Raw genomic sequence first — 9,576 nt, 5'->3', positions numbered from 1 at the left:
AAAAAGGTTTAGAGTTCTAGTGACCCATGGTGTTTCACTCTAATTTGGCCTGTGTACCAATATTATCATTCTGCTGCATCAGCATTAAGGAGGGAGGTTATCAAGGTGTGGTAAAAGTTGGGCTTTTACTGCATCTTGATTAAACATGGGAGTCACTAATCTGAAGTATCACAGTGCTGCATGTTCCTGACTCCCATGGTATATGCATAATGCTGCTTGCAAGCAACCTCACAAGTAGCATTGTGCCATGAGTCCTGGGAGCATCAGGCTACAAAGGCTGCATCCCAACGCTCCCAGGCCATATCTTGAGGCAGGTGCTCATAGCACCTATAAGGTGGCCCCTGGTCCCAAGCACAAACCTCCTTCTAAGGCTCCCATCCCAACCTGACCCCCCCCCCCCCAAGTCAAGCCCCCCCCCACACTTTCTTAATGGCCCCTCTGGGCCCACCCTAACAAACCCCTGGTCTGTAGTAGTTTTGGGTAAGAACAATTCCTCGTCGCTCCTGCTGTTACCAGAGCTACGTTAAGAAATGGCACTGATGACCCCTAACAGTAATCTCATGATACTATTAGGGTCATGTGAAACGTGAAGGGGGGGGGGGGAATTGCTCCTACCCTATGGACAAGGAATTTATAAAGGCGGGTACAAAGGGGGTGGGCTGATGGGAGGGATGTTTCTGTTCTTGGGGGTGTCTTCCAGTTTGGGGGAAGGGGCTTCCCGGAAGGCAGGGCGACTTGATAAGGGTGATTCATGATAAGGAGGTAGTATTTCAGGATTCAGGGGCTTGTGTGAAGGAGGGAGCTTTATTTGGGAGGGGAGACTTGTGCTTGGAGGGGGCAGGGCACACTCATACTGCAACCCCTTTAAGAAGCAGCCTGGGAGCATAAGGACATGGTTTTACATTCTGATGCTCTCAGGACAGTAAAATAACCCCTTGTTTTTGCTAGGGTTACTTTTCCAGCTATAATTCAGCTTGTGGTGTTCACCGCAAGCTGTGTTACAGAACTTACATAGTAAGAGGTGTTTTACATGGGCTTTAGTCTGCTGCAGACAGAAGGCTAAGGCTCGCTTGCAGTCTAAAGTATGTAGTACACTTTCGCTAGGATGGGCATAAGGTCTGGGGAAAATTTGGAAGAACAATTGACTCTGACATGACATTTAGGAAGGAACTTGGAGTGCATGCGGAGGACTACTTTGTTGTGATGAAATTTAATATATGGTGGGTGAGTTACTAGGACTTAGAGCTCATTGACTCTGTGAGTGAATGTGCCACCAGAAACACAACTTTCCAGGTCAAAATCTTCACATGGCAGGTATCCAGAGGCTCAAAAGGAGCTTATCAGCTGAGTGACGACTATGATGAGATCCTATGACACAACTAGAGGACTAGTAGGGGGGCTTTGACAACAACAAACCTTTCATGAAGTGAACAACTAAAGGTTGTACAGAGATGGACTCACCTCTTATATGCTGATGATACTACTATTTAACATTTCTAGAGTGCTACCAGAGTTACGCAGCGCTGTACAAAAAACAAAGGACAGTTCCTGCTCAAAGGAGCTTACAATCTAAAGGACAAGAAGGACAAGGAGTGCAGACAATCAAAAATTGGAACAGTCTAGATTACCTGGGTAGAGGTACAATGGTTAGGTTCCAAAAGCGACATTGAAGAGGTGGGCTTTGAGTAAGGATTTGAAGATGGTGTATGGTCCCGGGGAGTTTATTCCAGGCATAGGGTGAGGCGAGGCAGAAAGGCGGAGCCTGCAGTTGGCGGTGGTGGAGAAGGGTACCGAGAGGAGGGATTTGCCCTGTGATCGGAGGTTACGGGTAGGGGCGTAAGGAGAGATGAGGGTAGAGAGGTAGTGAGGGGCTGCAGATTGAGAGCATTTGTAGGTTAGTAGGAGAAGCTTGAATTGTATGCGGTACCTGATCGGAAGCCAGTGAAGTGACTTGAGGAGGGGGGGGGGTGATATGAGCATATAGGTTTTGGTGGAAGATAAGATGCGCAGCCGAGTTCTGAACGGATTGAAGGGGGGATAGATGGTTAAGTGGGAGGCCAGTGAGGAGTAGGTTGCAGTAGTCAAGGCGAGAGGTAATGAGAGAGTGGATGAGAGTTCAGGTGGTGTGTTCAGAGAGGAAGGGGTGAATTTTGCTGATGTTGTAGAGAAAGAAGCGACAGGTCTTGGCTGTCTGCTGGATATGGGCAGAGAAGGAGAGGGAGGAGTCGAAGATGACTCCAAGGTTGCGGGCAGATGAGACGGGGAGGATGAGGGTGCCATCGACTGAGATAGAGAGTGGAGGGAGAAGAGAAGTGGGTTTGGGTGGAAATACAATGAGCTCAGTCTTGGCCATGTTCAGTTTCAGGTGGCGGTTGTACATCCAGGCAGCAAAGTCGGATAAGCAGGCTGATACTTTGGCCTGGGTTTCCGCAGTGATGTCTGGTGTGGAGAGATAAAGCTGAGTGTCGTCAGCATAAAGATGATATTGGAAACCATGAGATGAGATCAGTGAGCCCAGGGAGGAGTGTAGATTGAGAAAAGAAGGGGACCAAGGACAGATCCTTGAGGAACCCCAACAGAGAGCGGGATGGGGGTGGAGGAAGATCCATCAGAGTGTACTCTGAAGGTACGGTGGGAGAGATAAGTGGAGAACCAGGAGAGGACAGAGCCCTGGAACCCAAATGAAGACAGTGTGGCAAGAAGTAAATTATGATTGACAGTGTCAAAAGTGGCGGATAGGTCAAGGAGGATGAGGATGAAGTAGTGACCTTTGGATTTGGCAAGGAACAGGTCATTACAGACTTTAGTGAGTGCCGTTTCTGTCGAATGTAGAGGGCGAAAACCAGATTGAAGCGGATCAAGGATGGTGTGGGAGGAGAGGAAATCAAGGCAGCGGCTGTGGGCACGTTCAAGTATCTTGGAGAGGAAGGGTAGGAGGGCGATGGGGCGATAGTTGGAGGGACAGGTAGGGTTCAAGTGATGGTTTTTTGAGGAGTGGTGTGACCACAGCATGCTTGAAGATGTCAGGGACGGTGGCAGTGGAGAGAGAGAGGTTGAGGATATGGCAGATGGAGGGGGTGACAGTAGGAGAGATGGTGTTAAGTTGGTGGGAGGTGGTTTGGTAGTAAATTTGAGGTTGATCTTCTGTACCTTATCGTGGAAGTAGTCAGCCAGTGATTGAGGAGAGAGTGAGGGGGGGTGGGTGGGAGTGGAGGGCACTTTAAGGAGGGAGTTAAGGGTGGCAAAGAGACGACTAGGGTTAGAGCTGAGGGAATTAGTTAGTTGGGTGTAATAGTCCTGTTTGGCAAGGAATAGGGAGGATTGGAAGGAGGATAGCATGAATTTGTAATGAATGAAGTCTGAGTGGGTGTAAGATTTCCTCCAGAGGCGTTCAGCAGATCGGGCGCAGGAGCGAAGGTATCGGATGCAGGGGGTTAGCCATGGCTGGGGATTAGTTCGCCTTGTGGGATGGGAGATGGATGGTGCAAGGGTATCCAAAGCAGATGAGAGAGTGGCATTGTAAGCGGAGATAGCCTTATCGACAGACTCGGAGGACATGATGGAGGGGAGGAGATTAGAGATACTAGAGGATAAGGTGGGAGGGTCGACGGCTTGGAGATTCCTGAAGGTAGTGGTTAGTGTAGGGCGGGACTGAGGGGAGGGTGATGAAGTGTGAAGGTGATCAGGTGATGATCTGAGAGAGGAAGATCTGAGGCGCAGAAATTGAAGGGTGAGCAGGTAGAGGAGAGGATGAGGTCAAGACAATGGCCAGTTCGGTGAGTGGGGGTGGTGGAGCTCAGTTGGAGGTTGAAGGAGGATGTCAGAGTGAGCTGAGAAGCGTAAGAGTCTGATGGGTCGTCAGCGTCTATGTTAAAGTCACCAAGAATGAGGGACGGCGATGAAGATTCAAGAAAAACGGAGAGCCATGCATCAAAGTCAGTAAGGAAGGAGGGGAGGGACTTATCAGGGGGGCGGTAAATGACTGCAACTCTGAGTGGCAGCAGGTAGAATAGACAGATGGAGTGAACTTCAAAGGATGAGAAGCAGTGAGATTGCGGTAGGAGGAGGGGTTGAAAACTACAGGCGGGCGAAAGTAGTAACCCGACACCTCCTCCGCGGCCAACTGGGCGGGAAGTGTGGGAGAAAAGATACATACCAAGATGAACCCTTAGAGTTGATTTTCAAACCAAACTCAGAGAGGTGTAGGAGGTACTCAAGCAGCTTTTGTGTAAGGCAAGAGAAGGGATCTAAGGCTTTGCCCTCATACCAGATGGCAAACTTTCTCTATTTAAAAGAGTAACACCTCTTAGTGGAGTCTCTCCTGGAAGCTCGCAAGATACGGGGGACACCCTCAGGCAATCCAAGGGGTTTGATTTCTACGCTCTCAACATCCAAGCTGTGAGGGCCAGAGACTGGAGGTTGGGATGGAGAAGGGACCTTTCATTCTGCGTGATGAGGGTCAGAAAACAGTCAAATCTCCACGGATCTTCTGAAAACAACTCTAGAAGAAGGAAACATATCTGTCAGGGCCAATGAGGAACTATCAGTATCATGGTGCCTTGGTCTTGCCTGAGTTTCAGCAAAGTCGTCTCTATCAGAGATATGAGGAGGATACGCATACAGAAGTCCTTTCCTCCAATATAAGAGAAATGCATCTGATGCTAGTCTGCCATGTGATCCAAGCCTGAAGCAGAACCAAGGGACCTTGTTGCTGAGGTGAATGGTGAAAAGATCCACCAAAGGGGTGCCTCACTTTCAGAAGATCTTTAGGGCTATGCTCATGTTGAGCAATATTCTGCTGAGTCTGTCCTCCAGGCAGTTGATTTTGCCACGAAGGTATACGGCACGGAAGCTCATCCCACGAAGAAAAGCCCACTGCCACATACCTACTGCTTCCTGACCAAAGGGTACTGCTACTACTACTAATCATTTCTATAGTGCTACTAACGTACGCAGCGCTGTACACATATGCAGGTAATTTATCTGTCCCTAGAGGGTTCACAATTTAAGTTTTTGTACCTGTACCTGGGGCAATGGAGGGTTAAGTGTCTTGCCCAATGCCAGTGGGAATCAAATGCTGGTTGCCAGGATCAAAGCCCGCTTCACTAACCATTAGGCCACTCCTCCAGGGGGGTACAGGTAGGATCCTGTACCCCCTGCTTGTTGATATAAAACATCACAACTGGTTATGTTTGAATTTGGATTTGATCTCTGAAAGCTTTTAGAGCATTTACAAATGGCCCAAAGCTCGAGATTGATTTGAAGCCTCCTGAGCAGACTACTGACCCTGAGTGTGAAGTCCATCCACATGAGCTCCCCAACCTAGGATAGATGCATCCGTTGTAAACACCTTTTGATGCAGTGGAATTTGGAATGGAATCCTATGGTCAAATTGGACTGGATTGTCTACCAGAGAAGGGCATGAGCCAACTCCTGCACGATGCAACTGGGAGACTAAGGTCCACTGTGCTGCTCTCAAATGGAGCCATGAGAGTGACTGGAGGGTGGACGCCACGTGGCCCTTCAGTTTCAACATTTGCTGAGCTGAAACCTGCTGGCTGCTGTGGACCCGCAAGGCAAGTTCTACCAAGGTATCTGCTCTTGCTAGAGGAAGGAAGGCCCGAGACTGTGCTGTGTCTAGCAGGGCTCCTATGTACTCCAATTGTACTAGATGGAGGTGAGACTTAGGATAATTTATGACAAACCCTAGTAGCTCTAGCATCTGAATAGTCAACCATATTGACTCGATTGCCCCCTCCTGAGATGTGTTCTTGACCAGCCAGTTGTCCAGATAAGGAAGCACATACACTCCAAGTCTGCATAGAAATGATGTGACTACTGCCAGGCACTTAGTGAAAACTCTAGGAGCAGATGCTAGGCCAAATGGCAGAACGCAATACTGGACGTGGCATTTTCCCACTTGAAATCTGAGATACTTCCTGTGACTGGGAAGTATCAAAATATGGGTATAGGCATCCTTTAAGTCCAGAGAGCATAGCCAATCATTTTCCTGAATGAGAGGAAATAGCCTGTTTCAGGTCAGAGACACGCAGTCATGAGTTTGTGCATCTCCACACTCATTCCAGTCGGGATGCAATACTAAAAGTGTCATAAGCGCCTCTGGCCAAATAATGCCGATAGTCTATCTGCTTATTGGCCAACTGGCAAAGATCGGCAGCCTCCTCCACAGGGAGAGAATCCACCAGATTATGTGTACTATTAACTAGAGACTCCAAGTAAAGGCTTGTGTAGAGCTGGTAGGCCTGGATGTGGGCAACAAGCATTGAGGCTTGAAAGGTTTTTCTCCCAAACGAGTCTAAGGTTCTGGCCTCTCACCCTGAGGGTGCCGAGGCATGAGAATGAGAGCTCTTAGCTTGTCTGAGAGCGGATTCTACTATCAAAGAGTGGTGAGGCAACTGGGCCCTCTTGAATCCAGGAGCCTTCTGGGTACAATACTGCATATCCACCTTCTTTGGCGCTATCTGCACTGAGCGGGGAGTACATCCTTAGGGTGCAATGGCACAGTGACCCCTTCCTCATGAGGAGACATAGCCCAAGATAGATAACATCTTTGCCCTGGGCTCTTTCTCCACCTCCAACTTAAATGGGATGGTCACAGCTATTTCCCTGACAAAACCTCCTGAGGAGGTGAGGGATCAGATGTGATACCATATGACTCCTCTTCCGAGAAGTAATGCGGATCCTCGTCTGATACCCATGAGCTGTTCCAGTCAGACTCCTCTTCCTCTTGAGAATCAGGAGACTTGAGTTTGCACCAGCCTTGATCTAGTGGAACTAAGCCCACACTCTGAGGAGCATTGAGGTGCAGCCCTTCTCTCAGATTCCAAGGAAGCTTCCTCCCCCAATGTCAGAGGGGGTACTGCCTTCTGAGGCCTTCACTCCAACACCCTGCGAGATGCTAGTGTTTATGGTCTGGGCACTGGCATCGGTGTAGCCTCGGAGAGCCTGGGGCTGTTTCACTAAGGTCGCAAGCACCCTCAATGTCAGACTGGGAGCTGCTTGAAGCATGCTCAGAAACTACTACTATTTATCATTTCTATAGTGCTACAAGACGTACGCAGCGCTGTACATTTGAACATGAAGAGATGGCCCTTGCTCAAAAGAGCTTATAATCTAATTAGGACAAATAAGAGATAAGGGAAATACTAAGGTGGGAATGAAAAGTATGGGTACTGAACAAGTGAGTAAGGGTTAGGAGTTCATCAAGGGCGGGCATCGGCAATGGCATGGGAGCTGGAGCTGGGGCAGAGGCAGGAGGGGGGGGGGTGGTGTTCCTCTCAATGCCAGTGTCTCTCGGGTATCAGAATCCAATGCCCCAGTGCTCCTGGCATTATGCATCAAGGACCACCAATGCTTATGCTTCCTGGGCTTCCCCCCATGCACAGACCCTCAATCCCCCAGTGCCAATGAGGACGCCGCTGAATCCAAGCATCGCTCCAGTGTCAGGTCTGATGTTGACTGGTCCTGGGGCCTTTTATCAGCACCTGTGTTGAGGCAGGTGGAGACCCACTCTTTGACAGTGCACTCTCTGTGGTTACTGGCATCGGAGCAGACATGGAGGTCGATGTCATCGATGCAGATGATGGTCCGGCTTTCGAAGAGCCAAAAAGCTTTTCCTATTGAGCCAATCCCACTCTATGTGTCCTCGCCTGCATATGAAGACAACAATCACAAACAGAGGGGTCATGATCTGGCCCAAAGCACCCAATGCTTTGTTTTGTAAAGCACAGCGTGAGGAGAAGACTATCTGAACGTGTCCTCTTATCTCCATGGAAAAAAAAGAATGAGGGACCCACGCTCGAACATTGGGTGGGAAGGCACCAATGCATGCACAGTGGGATGCTGCTAGAACTTTCTCTAGTGCTAGCAATTCAGCATTAGCACTGGGGCGCCATCAGATGAAGTCACCCACATACGAGAATAATGTGGCCTGCTTGTCCTTGGAGAATTCCTTATTTTCTTCAAATTTCATAACATTTATGAATTAAATGTTATAAATTATTGTATATCACTTTTTGGTTTTTTTTGCTTGGTCTGTTCTGGCCCAGGATTAGCACCCTCTGTTGTTTTTTTTTTTTTTTGTTCAGAGATGAGTTGTATTTCATGTTTCACACATTTATTTTTCTCTCTGTGAAAATGCTCTTTCTTCATAAAGGGCATTTTATCCTGGTGATGTTCCCCACAATCTCCATCAAGTACGCAGTTATGCTGGGATCAGACTATAAAGACTGCATCTATGTGCAGCTTTGCCCTCCTAGCATGTCCTCATCCTGCTTCCTCTTGAAATATAAGTCAAACACCTGGAGGGACAGGAGGTGGTAGTTGCATTGCGAGTCAGACCTGGGAATTCTCTAAGTTACACTGGGGCAGACTAGTACTTTTACTTAAAATTACCAGGTTTCTTCAGAGAGCTGGAAAACCTTTGGGTGCTAGGCTAGAATTGTTCACCATGCAGCTGAAAGAAAGGAAGAGCGCTGAGCTGTACGGGTCAAAGGAAGAAGTGGGCTGTCAGCGCTAGCAAGGCTTAGTAAACAGAGGGGTAAATTAGCCAAAGAGCCCAGAGGACACAGCAGCTTGGGAGGTAGAATGGGAAAGGGTGCTGGGGCAATTGAGAAAGAAGGAAAGGATCAAGGAATGAGTCAAGGAAATGGGGAAGAACAAGAGAGGGAGAGTCTGAGCAGGCAGCAGAACTGGGGTTAAACACACCAGGGCCCCACAGCTCACCAAGGCTGTATCTCTTTTAGATTTAGGCAGGCTTGGGGCCTGCTGCAATATGGGGGCCCGGGGCAACTACCCTGTTTGTGCCAGCCTAGGAAGGAGGGTGGTTAAAAGAAAAAGTTGATTCTCTCTCCTCTACTCCCCCCCCCCCCATTTACACTTCTAAGCAAGACCACAATTTCAAAGTTTCTATGTGTACTGACAGTGCAAACGAGGCAGCTGAGCAGCTCTGATCATAGTAACCAGTGTGTCTTAATTTTGTATGCTGCAGATAGCAACTTAGGGTAAAATACTCTCAAGATGATGGTGCATCCATTAAAAAGAAAAAGAAATCCACAAACCTGAAGTGCCTCTACTCTCAACCAGCCACCATACATTTACTCCCGTTTACAAAGTAGTGCTAGCGGCTACCAGTGCGGTAATGCCAACACAGCTCATTCACTTTGAATGGGCTGTATGTGCATTGCTGTGCGGCTTTGTAAACAGGGGGGTTAGTTTGCCTCAATTTATCACAAGTGTTTAAAATTCAGGAGACAACATGAGCATAATTTTCAGAAGCTGTTTCATTTAGTAAATTGTAAACATTAGATAAGCAGGATGTGACATCATTCAATGGACCCAGCACAAAACCACCTAAACAAAATGACATACAAGTGATACAGATTTCATGTAGAGAAGAAACCCGAATACAACAGCACCTCAAGATCATTTTAAATTAGTGTAATAAAAATGATATTACATAGCTGTAGTTTTCCCCTAGAACCAACAGAGCTACTAGAACTTTGTACTAGGTAAAACTACAAATGAAAGAAAAAAATAGTAAGCAGCTTACTAATT

The sequence above is a fragment of the Microcaecilia unicolor genome, chromosome 1, assembly GCF_901765095.1.
Source record: "Microcaecilia unicolor chromosome 1, aMicUni1.1, whole genome shotgun sequence".
Taxonomy (NCBI): domain Eukaryota; kingdom Metazoa; phylum Chordata; class Amphibia; order Gymnophiona; family Siphonopidae; genus Microcaecilia; species Microcaecilia unicolor.
This window is presented reverse-complemented; position numbering follows the sequence as displayed.